Source organism: Sylvia atricapilla, unplaced genomic scaffold, assembly GCF_009819655.1.
Source record: "Sylvia atricapilla isolate bSylAtr1 unplaced genomic scaffold, bSylAtr1.pri scaffold_75_arrow_ctg1, whole genome shotgun sequence".
In the NCBI taxonomy this organism is placed as follows: domain Eukaryota; kingdom Metazoa; phylum Chordata; class Aves; order Passeriformes; family Sylviidae; genus Sylvia; species Sylvia atricapilla.
This window is the reverse complement of record NW_027077159.1, coordinates 9,200-29,796: the sequence shown is the minus strand read 5'-3', so window position 1 is coordinate 29,796 and position 20,597 is coordinate 9,200. Positions and strand designations below refer to the sequence as shown.

Below are 20,597 nucleotides of genomic sequence, written 5' to 3'. Positions count from 1 at the left end.
AGATCTCTGCCTGGAAACAGGACAAGGCAGGCAGTTTAGCTACAGAAGAAATGCCCAAGGGAAACAAGGAAAGGCTCAAAACAAACAGACAAGCAAAATTATAACAAATGGACAGCAAGTCGGAAAGAAGAGCCCCAAGAGAAATGCTTTTTCAATAGAGCAGATATTTAAAAATGTGCTGTGGTTTTGAACTGAAGACTTCACAGTGAGGCACAAAGGACTGCATGACTCATAGCTGAAGATTTCGCACACTAATGCTGTGAGACATTTGTTAATGGATAATCTATTTCCTTTGGAAGGAGGACAAGCAAATAAGTGGCATGCCCATATAAGGTGACCATTGGGGAAAAAAAAAAATCCTTATTTCTATTAAAATGACAAAAGTAAAGTCTTTTGGAGGTACACAGAATGCACATGGGGAAGGTTTGTGTGGTTTTAGTGTTTTTTTCTTTTGGTTATGAGTCTTTTCAAATGAAAGTATGCCTGTAAATTAAAAACATCACTACCTCAGCAATCCATTCAGAAAGCAACTAAGGTGAAAAAGGTCATTAAAAACTGAAAGGTTTTTACCTAAGGTCATTAAAAAACTGAAAATAGGTATCAAGAGATCATACACATCCATTAACTTGTGTTTTGCAAGATCAAAATGCAGATATTAAACATAAAGCAAAATTGAGAAAATGCCTTCCTATGAAAAATATTATTTTAAAGGAACAGAGGAAGAATATTTTTGCCTCAACAGCCATGCCTATAGTTTTTTTTGTGTATCATTGGAACTGGAGTCTTATGATAGAGAAATGATAGTTTTAGTCTTGGATGCCTTCATACCCATGGATTGGAAGATAATAGCAAATAATATCAGTATGTCTATTGAAAAAAGCTAGCAAAGTGTAAAATGACAAATGGCAATTAAAAGACAGTGATATATTTTAAGAATCCAGCCAAGAAATTTGGAAATCAAGAGATTAGACAGGTCCAAAATACTGAGATTGGGTACTAAAGCACACAAAAAGAGGCACATTAATACAGTCTGCTTTAATGGTTTACAATCTCTGAGAAGTCTTTGTTCTAAGTGAGTGTATTTGTTTGAAGACACTTGTTTAGCTACTGGATGCCATTCAAATAGCCCATATTAATTCAGTAATAAAAAGGCCCTTTTCAGCTGCTGTGCTGAAGACAAGATAGCTGAAGTGCTGACAGGCTGTTTACAAGCAGACTAGGGACCAGAAAGTGGCTTAGAAATGAAAGAATTGCAGATTCCACCCAGAGGAAGATGTTAGACAGGCATCTCACACTTAAGAAAGTCAGGCACATAAGGCAGGGCCAAAGGTGCAGCTCAATCATGAAATGTGACAGCCAGTGTGACAGTCTATACACAACAAACATAACTGCCTGCACATGAATGTATAAGAATACAATTTAAAAGCAAAATGAATTGAAATTAGTTAATGCTTAGAGAAGATTTGAAGTAAAACATATGAATGCAGTACAGTGATTCCACATATAGGAACAACATCCATAAACATAGAGGTGACTTTTGGGTAATTGGCATATTACTACTGAGGAAAAAATGGCTAACAGAGCCATTTATCTATATCCATAATATCTATATAACATATACACCTGCCCCCATTTTCATCCCAATTCTAAAACCCTAAACTAAACTACATTTAAATGAAACTGTATCTGTCCTTCTACTGATGGCTTCTGGTTACTAACACTTCAGTGACTCAAACAGCAAGTTACAGTATCTGTGTGAATTTTTTCTTCTTTTCCCAAAGAAAACAGACTTTGTATAAATATGTCACAATTATCCCAGTGTGGAGAGAATTTAGCATATGCTGTTGTAAACAGCACTGCTCTAAAGTTTTGCAAGTGCGTGTTTACTCATAAATTATCTGCAATAATATGTGTAAGAATAATTTGGAGATTGAAAGAAATTCCTCACGTGAAAATGAACGTAAGAATTTTTCTTAAAACCTGAATCTGGAAATGAAGTTTAAGAATTAAGGTCATCTATTTTTAGCCTATTAATTTTAAGTCCTCTTTTCCTAGCTGCTTAATTTATAGCTGAATTTAAAAGGACTAGAAAAGATTAAAGCAATTGGTTTGAACTTTTCTTAAGCTAGGATACAGAAGTATTTAAGAGAACTTAGCTAGGTTAACCTAACTTTGGACATGGTCTGGTCTTTTTGCACAACAATGGCAAATGTAGCATATGTAATAGCATTTCAGGGTCATTTTTTTAGTTTTATGTTGGGGTTTCCATTACAGGATCCTGAGATCTCAAACTACTGCACTGCAAGTTTCAACGCAATGAAAAAACGTCTACTGAAAATACCTTGAAAAAAGGTCCAAACTTAAATGTTTTCAACTGCCACCGAAAAAAGAATGTGGCACTACAGGAGGAATTTTCATTCCTGCTGTGTTGCACAATATCCCTGCTTTCATCATGTGGCTTTAGTCTAGCACACAGCTTCAAGGGTCAGAACGATAGTGGCAAGAGGAATTCTGCAGCCAACAGTGAGTGGCTCAAGGGGCCTGTCCCCTGCTAGTTTTTTCAACATTCCAACCTGAAGGCAAAGGCCTTATCAAGACCACTCCCCCAGTGAACATTTCACTTACACCTTACTTCTACTCTAAGTTTAACTGAACTTATCATTGCATCTGTGCAGCATTTAAACCAACAGACTTAATGTCACCTCGTGAGACGTGCCTCAAATGGCATGTGTGGATCTCCTAACAGAAACACATATGGTGGAATGAACACGAGTAGGCAAAGTTAATTAAATACTCACAATGCAAAACAGCAAGAAGAACATGGCAAAAACAATCCTACCTTAACATGAAGCAAATAGTGATCTCTCACTTTGCGGTTCAGGGCGGCGCTTGTGGTCAGAACTCCCTGTGGGGTGATCTCAAAAGTTCTCTCCTCGTTTCCAGTCAGGATGGTGAAGAGGAAAGGAGGCCCATTGTGAGAAGAATCCCTGTCTGTCACCACTAGCTGCAGCACACTGAAGCCAATAGGCTTATTTTCCTGTAGATCATATATAAGTTTTGTTATAACAAAGGATATGGTCTGATGCTGATTTTTTTCCTTCCAACAGAAACCTCAAAAAATTACTGTCAAACCAATTAATCAGTACAAGAGAAATCAGAATGACAATATTGCTTCAGGGAAACTACTACTTCTGAGAATAAGACTCAAAAACAGTAGAAGGAAAAAGGCAGTTTTTTAAACTTTGTATTGTATTTTTGAAGGTAGTTCAGCCTTGACACTTTACATTTTCCACTTCTGGTCTGAATTAATATTACTGTAGCCCAATTACCAAGTCAACAAAGACTTGAAATTTAGAGAAAACACCTGTTAAGAATAATCTAATGCCTTTGCTGGGAGGACTAGAAAAATATCCTCCTTCATCTGACCCCTTGGACCTCTAATTCGAGTTCTGAGTACAGCTGTGGCTGCTACAGCCACCATCCAGTTAAAATATGAAATTCAGGTTTTAAAATTTGCATCATAAAACCCCTTCAAATTTGCATCACGTGGAGGTCAGAGGTTTTCACAGACATTTCACATATATTGGCTTATCATGTATCTTACACATACATACAACTTTATGTAACACTTATAACACTTCTCCCAGAATACTTGTGCTCTAATGTATCAGCCAGATTTTTATATAGACATAATAATTTGAAAAGCAAGAAAAGTAGAAACATTATTTTAAAGTACAATGATAACAAAACGCCATCCCTTTCACTGGTGTAAAAACTCCTGATAACAATTCTCTGTTTCTGAGAGAATAAGCCAACTTAGATATCAGATACTGCAAAAAGCTGAAGCTTTCTCCCTTTTCAGCAAAACAAAGATCATTGCTTTAAAATTTACAGTTGGACATCCAAAGTAATTAGATTTTCCTAAGAGCTAAGCACATTTTCTACTGCATCCAAATATAACATCTCCAATACATGAGGAAATGCACACGATGCATTCTTGGGCAACTCCTCCTTTTTCTCTGCTGCCTTCAAGGAGGGCAGAATGAACTATTGAATATGAATGAACTATAAAAACAAGGAGTCTTCCTTTTTAATTGGGTAAGGGATACAAAACAGACATTGGGTACATAGTCTGCAGTTTAACAGAGATATTAATTAACATTTATTTCAAGAAAGACTGTAATTGGGGAAAAGGAGGTACATTTGATAGCACATAAATATGAATCTGTTGTTTTGTTTTTTTCTTCTTTTGTTGTTGTTGTTGTTGTTTGGGTGGGGTTTTTTTTTTGTTTTTTCTTTTTAAAGCAAGATCCAGGACATCTTATTTGCATCCTGTGTGTATACTGTATCTATTCGCTTTGCCCTATTTCAGAAAGCTGCCTTTAAAAATGATGCACACTTGTCTCAAACACAAGTGGTGTGTTAGGATGGCACAGTGCATCAGGCAACATTGTCTGATCCTCACTGATCTACTGTACCAGGCCAGGAAACAACAGCAGGACACAAGGGATTGAGCTCATTTACATTACTAATCTACAAGCATCTTCATGCAATTCCTTTGTTGACTTCCAATTATTTCCTATTGCATTTAGGAAGACAAGAAGTACAGATGCTGACCCTGCTGCCTTTGCTTTAGCAGTTTTCTGAACCAGACACTTGAGAATGTGGCCCACTGCTACCATCCTACAGTGTAAAATTAGTCAAAGGATTGGTATGCAGCCAAGTGAAATTCCACTCTTGCTCTAACTGCTGCTGATCCCAGAGGAGCCCAATGGGAATTGAGGCTTAACCTATGTGCCATGGTGCAGAACACTAGCTTCACAGAAACAGGTACCTAAAGGATATTTTTCTAAGCAGTAACTCCTAAGACTAAAAAGAAATGGCAGAATTTTAATGTATTTTAGCATCCTTGTATGATTCTAAGACTGTTCTATGCATAAATGGAATGTATAATATATATATATACATGTACACACATAAGGAATCTGAAAAATAACCCAGAGAGGTCATTGCAGTCTCCCTCACTGTCAATATTTCAGAACTGTCTGGACTCAATCCTGTGCCTTGTGCTCTGGGATGACCCTGCCTGAGCAGAGAGGCTGCAGCAGACGACCCACTGTGGCCCCTTCCAACCTCACCCATTCTGTGATTCTGACAATTGCAATGTAGGTCTCTACATAGCGTGCAAACAGGAATTTTACAACCCTCAACACTTGTTTGATAAATAATCTCACTGGCGACCTTAATTAAAAATACAGGAAAATTTAAATCACAAATTCGCAGTCTGATAACATTATTGATTTAATTACTTCACTAGTATTTACCTGGATGATAACACTATAGTTTCCTTTTGAGAACACTGGAGGATTATCATTTACATCAGAAACATCAATGTTAACTGTAGTTGTGTTAAGCTTAGGTGGGCTTCCATTATCTGAAGCTTGAACTGTCAAGGTATATCCTGAAATCTAAAAAATTAATTAAAAAAAAATTAAAACATTTACTGAAGAGGAAACAAGTAACAAACTCAGATTTTGTTTTATGGAAGAATTATTTTAGCACAACTCTCAGCAAAGCTTTCCTTCATATACTTAATCCTTTCTCTTCCTCCCAAAAGTACTGATATAAACAGATGCTGCACTTTATTATAATTATATTAATTTTGGAACATGACATGATGCTTACAAATAGAGTAAAAAAATGGTGCTCATCAATTATGTATAGGTAAATTAATCCCAGCTGCCCTAAAAACACAGAAAACTCACCTTTTCTCTGTCTAGAAGCTTAGTCACCTTTATTTCACCCCTGGTAGGGTCAATTGTAAAGGATTTCCTTGATTGCCATCTATAATTGTGTAATGAATGTGGTTGTTGGAAGGTCCATCAGCATCATCTGCCATAACCTAAGGGACATTACAGTCTCATTTAAAACAGGCTGAAATAGACTCTAGCACCTTCCAGATTAACTAAGCCTAAAGATCAGCTCTATTGGTCTAACAAATTTCATAGTTCACAGAAATGCCATCTCAATAGGATATTTCCTTATTTTCCTTTCCTTAATTTCCTGAATTTCTTCTGAAAGTTAAGTCACGGTCTCACGAGGAGAACATAAAACATTTGACAAAATATTATCTACTTGCCCACAGCAGCTGAAGTCCCTACTTCTGAAACTTTTTCAAAGTAAATTTTCAACTCACTCAGTGGCAAATATCTATTCACTGATGTTGATCTTCAAATCAATCCTTCTTCCTTCAAAACTGAAAGCATGATCACCACAACAGACTATTTCAAGGTAAAAAACCACCCAATACGTACTGTAATAACTGATTGCTCAAGCATAGCATCTTCACTGATTACTGCAGTGTAAGTGTCTTGGCTAAACACTGGAGAATTGTCATTGATATCCGTGACATTAATATTCACTGTTACAACATCACTTAAGGAAGGCGTGCCTCCGTCTGTGGCTTCCACTGTCAAGTAGTACTCATGAGAGCTTTCATAATCCAAACTCTCAATGATAAAAATGGCTCCTAGGGAAGAAAAAAAAAAAAAAAAAAAAAAAAAACCTCAATCAAAATCTGCTACTGTTGTATTATTATGTGTTGTAATATTTATTTTGACCTGGCAAATACACAGCTTCTTCAGGGTTTGATTTGTCACTGTAAAGTTAGAGCTACTGAGTGAAATGATTATGCTTTACACATGTGAGTAAAAATATGCAAAGTTCCTACCATTAACAGAAAGGTTCACAGCTTAAAACAACTTGGCTTGCATTTTTTAATATGAGCTTTTAACTGACTAGTTAAAAGTCAGTTTAACTGACTAGTGCAGTCCCTAGCACACACACTGATTTGCTGGATGAGTTTTTCTGGAACCATTTTACTCCTTTCAAATATGGGAAGTTTATCTGGCAAAGTACTTATATACCTTAATACCAGCATGTCCACTGGAAAAAGTAGAATAATAATTTACACTATCCTAGTACAATTAAGTACTAAACTATTTAACTACTAACAGTTCTAATTCAATTAGAATTAACTTTTGGGTAGAAATTTTATTTAAAAAACAACAAAAGAACCCAAAGCCCAAACAACTTTACCAGAAACTAGCTCTAGAAAAAGAACTACAAAAGTAAACAAAACCAAAATTGAGGTGTTTATTGATTTTTAACAAAGAATTGTCTTTAATAGTGAAAAATTCTCAACATAACCTAAATAGTCCCTGAGATTCAATCTGACTATCATACAAGCCTAAAATCATACACGTCATGCTGGATATAAAGTTGAACATAATATTCCTATTCCAAGCTCTCTTTAATGCCATATCAAAGTTCTCTAGGAGTACTGCCTTTGTGGACCAATGACGAATCTTCCCAACCAATTTTATTTCTAATCCTTCTTTTGCCAAGCCTGGCCATTCCTTCTGATCATACACTTTCTGTGGAAAGACTATTATGTTCCTCATTACAGATCTATGCCTTTCCACCTGCCTGCCTCCAGAGTGGGGAATTTCCAGTTAGGAAACCCTTACTCTTGCCAGATGAATGAATCTAATCCAAGTATAATCTAATAATAGAAGCAACAAATATAGCTCCTATTCTACATTTTACTGCACTCCTCTAGTAAGCACGCTGCAAAATGGGTGAAAAGACAGCAGCAGCAACTTTACAGCCAGGATGATGCATATAAATTGTACATTACCTGGTTGAACTATGGAGGAAATGAGTATGGCATTGTGCTTGCTTGGCCTAAAGTACATTCAGAGCTGTAATAACCTCTTACCTGTTGTTGAATCGATGCTGAATTTCCCATGTTCGTTCCCACTGACTATTGAGTATGTGATTTCAGCATTGGCTTCAATGTCTCTGCTTGCAGCATAGATCTGGAGAACTTCAGTGCCAACCAAAATGTCCTCTGATACACTTGCACTATACTCCCTGTGCTCAAACACGGGTGGGTTGTCATTAATATCCAAAACAGAAACAACCAGACTACTTGTTGAAGACAGTCTTCGAGGTAAACCTTCATCTGTAGCCTTCAAGGTTAATGTATAGACAGCTTGTAATTCCGATCCAAAGGCTTCTCCAAACGGATGATTCCAGAGAATTCATCAATGGAGAACTGCCCCTCTGCAGAGTTCACCAGTGCATAATGGATTCTGCGGTTCAACCCTGCATTTGAAAACAATTTTCAAGTATGAAGCAGCCCTTAAAGTACGTAACAAGGGAATAATTCATCTGATAGCCACAGAAATAAGACGTGCATGCAAATATTATCATTCATGTTAAAAGTAAATTTCAGAAGGAGTAAAACGTCTCCTGTGAAGGGGAGAATTTCTTCAAAAAAAAAATTTAAGCTAACACTTCACTGCACTGGTTTTCTGTCACACAGAAAACACGAACCATGGTTCTGCTTCAGTTACAGCACTAGTTAATATGAAACAATTGTTAATATAAATGTAATTATAACTTTATAAGAACAGAATCTGCTTAGCAAGCTTGTAGTAACAGAGAAGGATATGGGTGAGTCAGGCTGCATCAATTAACTAGACTCAAAACCAGTATGTTTATTTAAGAATCATGCCTCAAAATTAACAGGAGCATAATTTCTAGCAACATCTCTTTATAAAGCAAACAAAAACCTTATAGATTTTAGGAGCAAGTATTTTGGTCTGCCTGAGCCTCGAAGACTAGTGAAGTATAAAATCATCTGTCTGTTACCTTCCAAATGAGCAATCTAGCTTTTAACAAAGCAGGGCAGTTGTTTTAGGAGACTGAAGCAACCATTCATTAACACTATTTTGATTAAGAAATTGACAAGATGTGAAAATCACACACTTTTAAAAACACTTTTGTGTTGTGTTCCTTACAACAAAGCCTTACGAACAAACTCTTTCTACGCCATTTCCAGTTCATGTTCACTTAAATATCTGTAACTGAACAATGAAGACAAAGAGACTGTAGAAATCTTAACAGCATATACATAAAGCTACAGCTAATCAGGGTTTTCCTGATGGTTGATCATGGATGGCTGTCCTGAGAAGCACACATTCAAAAATCCATGAATGCCCATTTACATGAACAGATATGGCTTGACAGCACTACTACTTACATCAGGAGTGAAAGGATGAACCTAATCAAACACAACAATAATACCTTATGACATTAAAATACCCTACATTTGTTTCTCCTCCTTCTCTGCTTTTTTTGCAAAGACACTATAGGAGTGTCTTCCAAGCTACTCACACGTGCAAGTCAGGTGTTAAATGATTTAGTAGACCAAAATATATCTTTCAGGAGTCCATCAGACATCTGTCAGCTCTACTGAAATACTTGACACTTCTCAGGATAAAACTACAGAACTAATACTGTAAGTCTGAGAACATGACAAAAGTATCAGTCAAGGAAATGCATACCTGCATCTGCATCTGCTGCCTGCACTCTTGTCAGAAGGGTTTTAGGCTCTGTGTTTTCAAACACTGTAATGGAGTAAGTATCACTTGTAAACTCTGGGGCATTATCATTCACATCTTCCAGAGTTAGGATGATGTTTGCTTGGCAGAATCTTCCTCCTCCATCTGTGGCTTTCACTAGAAGATGATAAACTGCTTGCTGCTCACGATCGAGTGCCATCAATGTTCTCAGTTCACCTATAAACAGCATAACACATAAGTGGATGCAAGTTGCAAGGCTTAAGTACCCCTAACATGTTTTCCCCCTAAAATCAGAAAAGCTAAACAACAATTTTCTTCTTCACAGTGATTTCATCAGTGGCTAAGTGAACAGCTGGATTGCATAAATGAACTCCACTTTGGGAAAGCATAAAAGTGACCTGCCTTTTCAGCTTGCAAAGATTAAGAACTAAAACCCTCTAATTTTTTTCTTTTCTAATGCTCTTTGAACAGAAATTAGCTAAACTCTCTGATAGTGCAGAGAGAGAATATGTATACAGGCAAAAATCCAAGTGTGTTTGTGAAAAGAAAATGAAAATATTAGAATTCTGGCTTTTAAAAAATGCAAGGTTAAATGCATGCCTGGTTTTCCTGGGCTGTTTAGTTGTATTACTTCCATAGCTATTGGTATTTCCTCCTCTAATATTCCATGAATAACAGAGCTATTCACTATAAGGTCTTTACTCTAACACATACTTTCTTTCTAAAGTGACAGAAAACATGAGAGGATACTACTATGTGTAGTCACTGTCTTCTTATAAACAGTTCAAAAAAGTATTGTGAAACATTTTTTGTGAATATTCTAGTCCTACCAATTCTCAAATTCTGTTACAACACAGTAGCATGTCACACAGGTGACATTCAAAGCCAAAAACAACCTCCAAACACATGAAGTAAGGTCTTCTTATTTGTCACTGGAAGTCTTCTAATCTCTTCTCATTTTTTCATTCATCTTATTTCATTTTTTCTACACTGTTTACCTTCCTACTGCTTGTCTACTGCAAGCCTGCACAGTACAGGATTTTGGCAACAACTGTGACCTATATTATAATACAAAACACACAAAAGCATGAAGATCAAAGTGAAGCAAGTTAAAAGTTAATCTCATTTATAAATTTGACTTAATCTCATTCCAGTAAAACTGGGGGCACTTCTGGTGTTTGCTATGGAAAGGAAATTTGTTGCTTCATCCAACCTCATCCCGTTTAATTTTCCAAAACAAAAGATGGCAAAGAGAATCTGAATGAAGGATATATTCATTTACAAACCATTATTGCTACTACTACAGTGAATATAAAAAAGAGAAAGATTAATGCCATACTTTTATTCCAGTCACTTCAGCATGGAAGTTTCTGGCTTCAGGGCAATTATCCTGTTACACTTTAGTTCCTCATATATTTAAATACTTGCCTTTTGCCCGACTTTATTCAATATATTATTATTATTTGTGCAGTAGAACTCACATTTTAAACCATTGTACAATAAACCATCCCTAAGTGGAAATTTTAACGACTGACATTTATGTCTTAATGTAACAGCAAAACATTTTATAAAATGAAGTGACTGGATTCTTGTATAGTGTATAATATAGTGTATTACCTGTGTCTGGGCTGAGTCTGAATTTTTCTGCTCCTGTGCCATGCAGAGTGTAAGTAATTTCTGCATTGGAACGAATATCTGCATCTGTAGCAGACACCTGCATTATCAGTTTGCCAGGAAGGGCATCTTCAGGAACTGAATCAGCATATGAAGTCTGCAAGATTTCAAAGTTACAGTGAAAAACTGAACATCCAAAGTAAGCAGAGCTTGGAAAGGGGAGGGGAAGAAGGAACAAAAGAGGAAATAATATTCTGTTTGAATGTTTGGTAACATACAGTGTGAACCAGATGATTAAATAACTGAAAATTAAGAGAAAAGAGTATGGCTTTCTAATGAATCACTTCACACTTATTATTATTATTATTATTATTTAATACTGCAGCTATAGGGACTTTTGAACATAACTGCATTGCTCAGAACTCAAAACACTTGTACCTGATTAACTGGCAATGGAATGTGTTCCCAAAATAGGAGTTAAAAATTTCTGCTTATTTAATTTTTATGTCTTTTGGTGGATCATCTTTTCTAGGTCTGTCTCAGTCTATAAGGAATTGATATCTACTCTTTTAATGACACAAAAGCTTCTAGATTAAATTAAGAAAAAGGATTCAGAATTTTATGGCACTAAGCACTCTTACAGCTCAACCATGTCAGGAATGTGCATTACATTAGAAGCACTAAGTCTTGTAACACCAAAATTAACAAAGGGGAAAATAAAAGGAAAAAAAGATTAAAAATACTGACTTGCCAGTGTGCATAACTGCAACCAATTTACACAGAAGTAACCAACATAAACTATGAAAAGGAACCCTATGTTCACTGTATACTTGTTTTTCCTAGTACAAGGGAAGATTTCAACCTGGTAATTTCTAATCTGTGTTCAACTATGAAAAGTCCAAAGAGGCAATAAAACATCTTTCAGGGGCTATCTTCTTGAGTGTTTTCTATTCCTTGTTTTTTCGTGTCCATTTTTGCAGACTGTAAAATCTGGTCAGGTAGACAGCTTCGTAAGCAGAAAACATTTATGGCTTAGAGATTTTGGTTGCTGTTGACTGCAATTGCAGGGTAATGTTCCACTCTTTTCAACTCTTTTATGCCAGGAAATACACACACATTTCAACTAAGCAATGGGATTAATCTTTCTTTAAAACTTTGCTTCTTTCATAAAATAAAGGATATAAATGATGATGGCTGCAGCTTTACAGGCTTCTTTTGGAAAAGCATTAACACAGGAGAGATTTACTACAATTCTCCTTATATCCCTCAAATACCCACTGATTACTAATGAATTGTCTTCAGATTTTTAAAAGATCTGTCTGTGAAGTGTCTTTTATTTGACAGCATTCTATTTTAATAGTCCAAATTTTTGTTACTGGCTTAAAAGGAATAGCTATTCGTCAGTCTCCTGAGAAGCAATTTTAGAGAAAATGTAAATTCTATGTATGAAAGCAGCTGGTAATGGAAGATACAAGACTCTGCCCTACCTTTTCACAAACAGGGCTATTATCATTAGCATCTAGGACTTTAACCTCCACCACAGCTTTAGCTGCAAAGGTCCCATCAGTAGCTGTAATATTTAGAAGATAATGATCCTTTTCTTCCCTGTCCAGAGGCTTTTTGACATAGACCTTCCATTCGTTCTGTATATTTTCAATAGCAAACTGTCCCAAAGGATCACCTCCTGAAATACAAAAAAATAAAAAAATATTTAAGGATGGAGATTTCTACTGTTACTCTATCAAAATTAAGGTATAGCTCAAAAAAAAAAAAAAAAAAAAAAAAAAAAAAAAAAAAAAAAAAAAAAAACAAAAAAGGCAAATAAAATAAAACTTTCTGGCTTTATGAGGAAACAGCTTCATTTCCTGGGTAGAAATTGTTAGATTCACTGTGGCCAACAGAATCCATAAAAAATAATGTAGAAATTCATGTAGCATTATAGAAAACATCATATCGTGACATATGCTAAATAAAACCAATAAATACTCCACTGAAAATAAGTCTATTATTTTGTAAAATTTCTTTAATTTCTTCTTTACATCACTAATCTATGTATAGTTTTTTAAATCAAATTCAATGTATAAATAATACAGAGAAAGGCATTTAAGCAAGGCACACATGAAACAAAGACAACTAAAACTCATTTTTCCACTGAAGTTTTAATATTCATATTAAAACACACACATTCGCGCTCTTTGCAGCTCGTATGGTTTCAAATGCTTTCCAATTTTTTCAAAGATTAAGCTGTATCTCCTATCATCCCAGCACTACTCAGATGGCTATTCTGACATTACCCAATATTTACCTGTGATATAATAAAAGACTTGTCTATTGGTTTCTTCTGTATCAGCATCTGTTGTACTCAGGATGGCAATCACCCCACCAGGAGGGTCATCCTCACTGACTGTTCCTTTGTAAATCTCTGCAGTGAACCGTGGAGGATTGTCATTCACATCTGTGACAGTCACTTCAACCACAGCCATGGAAGACAGTTGAATTTTTTCACCCCGGTCGGATGCAACCACCGTGATTTTGTATTTGTCTTGTTTTTCATGATCCAGTTCTTTTAGAGTGGTAATCCAGCCAGTTTCCATGTTTATGGCAAAAGAATCCAAAATTCCTAGTTCTTGAGAGGGATCCAAGCTGTAAGTAACCTGTCCATTGAGTCTGAATCTAAGTCAGTTCCTTTAACCTGTATGACTCTCGTTCCAGCTGGTGTGTTCTCTACAATGAATGCTTCATATGGGTTGGACTCCAAAATGGGTTTGTTATCATTCGCATCTTTTACCTGAATGCTTACCTCTACTGAGGAAACAACATTATAATCTTCACTTGTGTACTGTGCTTGAACTGAGAACTTGGTACCACTTTGTTGTTTCATGATCAAGGTTCTTCTCAAGTTTCAACTCTCCAGTTTGTCGGTCAATGACAAAAAAATCATCTCTGTTGCTTTCAGGAGTGTTCCCTTTAATCAGATTATATACTAAGTCTGATTATGCTCTGCTTTGATAACATCTATCACAGTTCCAATTGGAATGTCCTCAGAAACAGTGTAAGAATAAAATGGTTCTGAAAATTTTGGAGGAGGCACTTCTGGTGGGAGTATTCTGGCATAGACAGGAACAACTGACTCTTTTTGGGGGGTTCCACCATCAATTGCTCTAACGAGGAAAGTAAGAAACTCATTTTCCAAACCAATTAGCTTTCTTTTGTAGTAATTACACCAGACAATGAATCAATTTCTAAATTTTCTTCTACATTTTCGGACTCTGCTTCAATCGAATATGTGATGTCTGCATTTGTACCTTCATCAGCATCAGAAGCCCAGACTTTGATGACCGAGGTACCCCGCGGAACATCAGACCCAATATTCACCTCATACTCTGTTGCTCGGAATTGAGGGCATTATCATTGTCATCTGTAAGAATTACATTAACAGTACAGAAAGCAACTTTCCCTCCTGAATCTTTGGCCATTAAACTGATGGCAATTACTTTTTCTGCTTGTGTTTCCCGGTCAAGCTCTTCAGAGGTAAATATCTGCCCTCTCTCATTTGTATAAATCTGTCTTTGGCAAAGTCATTTACAATGTGGTAAGTGATATGGCCATAGGTACCAGAGTCCTCATCTGTCGCTTTAACTTCAGTAACCAAAGTATGCAACGGAGCATTTTCAGCTAGTTCAACCTCATACTCCATTCTGGCTGAAGACAGGACTGTGCATGTTGGCACTGATCACAGTTATATGGACTTGGGCTGAGCTTCTGAAGACACCATCAGAAACCGACACATTAAGATTATAATGTGATCTCAGTGCCTGTCTGCGTAGGTTTGAGATGGTGATAATGCCAGTTTTACTGTCAATCACAAAATTCTTCTGATCGTTGCCTGTCAGAATGGAGTACTCCAGCTTGTCAACATCTGAACTATCTGCATCTGAGGCTTGCACACATGTCACAAAATGTCCTCGAGGAGCCAGTTCACTAATTTTAGCTTCATAAAGCAATTGGCTAAAAAGAGGGGGGTTATCATGAGATCAGTTACATCCACAGTTACAACAGTATCACTGCTCAAGGGCAGCATGCCACCATCTACGGCCCTAATTAGTAACTTGTGTTGCTTCATTTGTTCATAGTCCAAAGTTCTTGCTGTAAGAATGAGCCCAGTGCTGCTATCTATGTGGAAGTAGTCATGACTTCCACTATTATCTTCAACCAAGTGATAGGAAATCCCCCTGTTGTTCCAGAATCGGCATCTGTGGCGCTCACTTGAGCAACAGACGTTCCAACAACAGATGCTTCAGAAAGAGTTGCAATGTAAGACTGCTCTGTAAACACAGGAGGATTATCATTGATGTCTTCCACTATTATGTCTACAAACACATCAGCATGTGCCCCATTCAGGGAGTCAGTGGCTCGGACACTCAGTTTGTAGGCTGGATGAGACTCAAAGTCAAGAGGGGCAACAACATTTATAACTCCAGTATTGAAGTTGATAGTGAACTGATTGAAAGGATCTCCACCCGTGATGCGTAGAACACCTTGAGTCCTTCAGGGCTGATTGCTTGTACATGTACCACAGGACTGTGGAGCTGAATGTTTTCTGGTATCTCTGCACTGTAGAAAGGCTTTTTCAAACACTGGCATCGCTTTACTCATAACTGTAATTGGGACTCTAACTTCAGCTGAAAATGCAGGGTCTCCTCCATCTTTTGCACTACTGTTACCAGATATTCCTTATTTAGTGTGTCTGGTTTCAAACAACTTCTTCAGGGAGATTTCGCCAGTGGGATCAATTTGGAAATGTTCGTGATGTTCTTTGAGATAGTAATGCACCTCTCCATTTTTGCCTGCATCTTTATCTACTGCTGTCACACGTTGAATAACGTGGCCTACTTCAGAGTCTACTTTACAACAGCATAATATGGAAGATTGACAAAAAACGGAGCATTATCATTTACATTTCTACTGTGACTTTAACTACAATGGTGCAACAACTGATGGTTTATTTTCCTCTGTCACTTCCACGAGCACATCAAAAGATTCTTGCTGTTCGCGATCAAATGGTATTCCCGTTGTTGAAAGGACTCCTGAGTCTGGCTTATTTTAATCTGCTGTCTGGATTTAGAATATGGTAAAACAAAGGCCTATTTAATTTGATTCCCTATAGCAGTAACAACAGCTATTGTTTTTGCCTCTGTGGAATTCTCCTGCACCGTTTGCAGAGTAAGAACTCTGTGTGAACTTCAGCTGGCTTGCTTTGCTTTCTTTCACATTATTTTACAGATGCAGTGCTTGCAAATCTGCCATCAGCTGCTCTCACGGTCAATTCATATCTGCTTCTTAACTGAGTCGTGTTTTGTACGGTTACATCTCCAGTCTTAGGGTCTATTGAAAATTTTTCTCCAATGTTGCCTTCAACAATGGAATAATTAATTGGGAAAAGACGCCTGAAATCTGCATCAGTGGCATTTACGCTGATGACTTTCACGCCTTTATAAGTTGGAACCAGAATGGATGTCTCATATAGGTCCCCTTGAAAACACCAGGAGGGCAATCATTGATGTCAATCACATAAATAGTAACATTAGCTGCATATTCCGCATACAGACGTGGTTCCCCGTGGTCATGGACTTGCACTGAAAAGTGGGAAAATATTTGTCTCCTCATAGTCCAGACTCATTACTGTCCGAATGGCCCAGTGCTAGAATCAATGGCAAAAAGTACTGGCGGACAGATGTTCAACAATTTGATAAACAAGCAAAGCGTTAGATTCTTTGTCAGCATCTGTAGCTCGAATTACTAACGGGATATTCTTGTCAGTCAAAACCACACTGTTAATTGAAGCTGATTCACTGATGAGTCCTGTATATTCAGCCTGCATGAAAATTGGTGCATTGTCATTCTCATCCCGGAGATGAACCAAAACTGTTGTGTTACTGGACAAGCCAGCCATGTTTGTTCCTTGCACAGTTAGAAACATAAGAAGGCAAAGTTTCAAAATCAAGTATCTTCTGAGTAACGATGACACCTGAGTTGGGTTGATAGCAAAGGCATCATCTGTATACATCTTTTATTTCATAAACTACAGAAGGACTGACTGTATGCTGCAACCATTCCAACAAAACTGCCAACGTTGGCACTTTCACTGATTTCTGTAGATATATTCTTTGGCCGTGAATTTTGGTGAGGCATTATCAGAAACCGTAACAAATATGTGCACAGAGGTCACTTCACTCATTGGAGGATGTCCTTTATCTGTAGCTTTTACCATCAGGTTGTATTCTTCCTGGTTACTACGATCCAATTCCTTGGCAATTTTAATCATACCCAAAATGGGATCAATAAAGAAGGAATTTCCAATATTCCCTGTGAAGAGAGAAAAAGCAATTAAGAAAGAGGCATACAGAATTTAAGGGATAACTGCTTATTTAGCTCTATACTTAAAGAGACATAGATGGAACACAGAGACTACAAAAGTTACTTCGTTTTGCTTAATAAACATTTGTTAGCCTCTCTGGAAAGTTTTCTGTAATCAAGGGCTGGCAGTAATTCTAACTTTACTTGTGGAAATATTGCATAAAATATAGTTAGCAAAGCCATCCAAGCCTTGAAAATAAATGCAAAACATTTTCTTTTAGCAAATGTAAATATCGACCGTAGCTGAAAGGATTTATATCAGAAGTTAATATTAGTGGAATAAAAGTTACATTTTTATAATCTAAAACAACTGGTATGCTTTGGATAAGAAAAAAAGAAGGGTTGTAACAAACCCTTGTGAATCTTAATTGTTTATACAAGCATTACTTCAGTTACTGCTTCAAAAACAAACTTTTTGCATTGGACAAATAGTTACCTCTCTTAACTTCCTACTGATACATAGACAAGTTATTCCCAGTGATAGAATTGGAAGAAAAATAATGCCTGCTAAGAACCAGCTTTAGTATAAACACTTGTTTGCCTCAATTTTGAAATATATAGCTGAACTACACTGCAAACAAGACTCTGCTCATGTATTGAATATACTAAGATTTAACATTTTTAGTTCCCTAAAAAATTGCATTACTAAAGCCATGATCTCAGCATAAAAAAATCATTAAGAACTTCTGAGTTCTGCACACAAGAAGGAGGTTTTGTGTTTTGTTTGGGTTTTTTTGTTAGGGTGTTTTTTGGTTGGGTATTTTTGGGTTTTTAGAGGAGACTCTAAACACAGTGGCATTCTTAGACTATCCCATTACAAATCTAAGCAGCCATTACAAGCATTTAAGGAATGTTCCTTCCATTTGCTTAAAATATCAATTATAATGATTTAACCTCCCAGTAGACCACAGTCCTATAAAATAAACCTTACAGGTCTTACATTTACTCCCACAAAAAACTAGAAGAAAGGAAGAGAACAGCCTGTTACTTTATTCCAGACTGCAGGCACACATTTTTTTTCTTGCCATTGTCTGGCATTCATAAAACAAGCACTAACAAAATGGGAAAGGAAAAAAAAAAATTCATGGATGTTGGTGTCCTGCTTAGTAAATATCATATTTTTAGAAACGAGAGAAAAATCTCATGTAATTTAAGCAACTTATGAGACACTCAAAAACATTCATTCTTGTCAGTATCACAATCACAGCTTTGTTTTAAAAATGGTGTTAAAGTATGCTTTAGGCTTTTATGCTGTATGAAAACAGCACTTTGGGGAAGAAAAAAAATATTGTAGAAAATTCCAATCCTTTCACAGAATTTTATGCAAATTAAAAAAAATCTGCATATATCAATTTGCATGGAAAGTAACTGAGTAACTTTTTGCCTGTTGGTGTTCTCTTTAATATACAGTCTCTTATGCTTGTTACTGGGATTGTTACTTTAAATTATTTTTTATCTTGAAAGTAGTGCTTCACGTAAGAAATGAAATTTAAATAACTTTCACTAGTCATGGTGTCTACAAAACTCAGGACTTTGATAATGGCCAACTGTATTAATTTTCAGATTTAATGGACTGAACCAAAACCCACTTCTGTCTGGTAAGTGAACTCCATCAATGTCATTCTGATTTCTAAAATTAAAAATTTCCACCATTTGAATCACATTGTTGTAGGCAAGTTCAGAAAGATACTCTAAGGTTAAAAAAAGGAGCAGCTCTTTCCTGACCTACAATCTGGAAGGAGTCTTAATGCCAAATTGACCAACTCATAAGGAATTTCTCAAATATTTTAGTAAGATAGAATAGCAGTCTCACTACTAAAAGCCAGAGGGAAGTATGGAAGGCATCCCATTCTTTGCTGCATCTATCAGAAAGTTTACCTTGAAAGCTGGGACTATTTAGGTACATGCATATTTAAGTTATTTTTGAGCTCCTTACTTCTGCATTAATTAAACACAAAAGCACTTTTCTCAGGCTCTTTTCATCAAGTCCATGCTTTGCCTATGACACAAAAAGCAAGATTTACAATATCAAAATAGAATGCATTTTTTAGACCTGAATGAAATAATTCTGTAATTTCTAAAGAAATTACTCCTTTTGAATGTTTCAAGATGGCTTTTTCTTCCCTACTACTAAAATACGCCAAATGTATCTAGAGGATAACAAAGAGCTAAAGGCTAGAGATGAATATTGTAGTTTTCTTTTAAACACTCTGAGGCTGTATATCTTGGATACTCTCTCAGAATACGGCACATGAACGTGCACTGCCCCTTCTTTTCAGAGATGTGTTTTTACCCAGCTACAGTCGAAAAATCAGCGAGTTCACCGGACTGAAAACGTAAGGAAGCGAATATACCTGATTCAATAGAGTACACGATTTCTGCATTTTTCCCTTTGTCCTTATCCAGTGCTGTAACCTGCAGCACTGCTGACCCAACAGCTGCTGACTCATAGACTCGTCCCTCGTAGGAAGGGCTGGTGAACCACGGGGCATGATCGTTTGTCGCTGACATTAATGACGACTCTGGCGTAGTTGCGCTTCACAGGAACGTCCTGATCTCGAACCTGTTGGGGAAGATGGAATCAGGGAAACCTTATAAATATGATTGCTTAGCAAAAGATTCTGAAAATATGAAACCTATAATCGAAATAGAAATGAAAGCTGACTTTGAGTTGTAGGATGCTGAGTCTTAGTTACTATAGAACCTGAAACAATGGTCTAGCTGAAGGAGAATCCCTTTTGATTGAACAATCACTTTCTGCTGGCTGAGGGATCCAAAGGTCAATGTAGCAAAACAGAAGTCTAAAGAGTAGTTTGTAGAGTTTAAAATATAACACAGTATGGTGATATAGTAGTTCTTATAGGCTGTATGCAGATTCTATAGGATTTTGTGTCTTGTGTTGGTTGGTCACTGTAAATTAGAATATTCATCACAAAAAGATATAATGTACTGTAACAAAGACCTCACTCTCTTACCTCTCTTACTCTCACCCTTCCTCTTCCCCCTGCTCTCGCTCTCTCCTGCTCTCTTCCCCCTGCCCTTTGCTCTCTCCTCCTTCTCTCTCAGCTCTCCCCCTGCTGTTCTCTCTCCCTCTCTCTTTGGGGCTCCCTCCAGCCCAGGCTGGTGGCTGAAGGA

The 20,597-nt window shown here is 36.8% G+C and overlaps 1 pseudogene; it reads right to left on the bottom strand.

Annotated features, from left to right (window-relative positions):
* The window catches only part of LOC136375026 (protocadherin Fat 1-like), a 34,102-nt pseudogene extending 14,077 nt beyond the window's left edge, over window positions 1-20,025 (bottom strand).
* Between the last annotated feature and the right edge of the window lie 572 nt (window positions 20,026-20,597).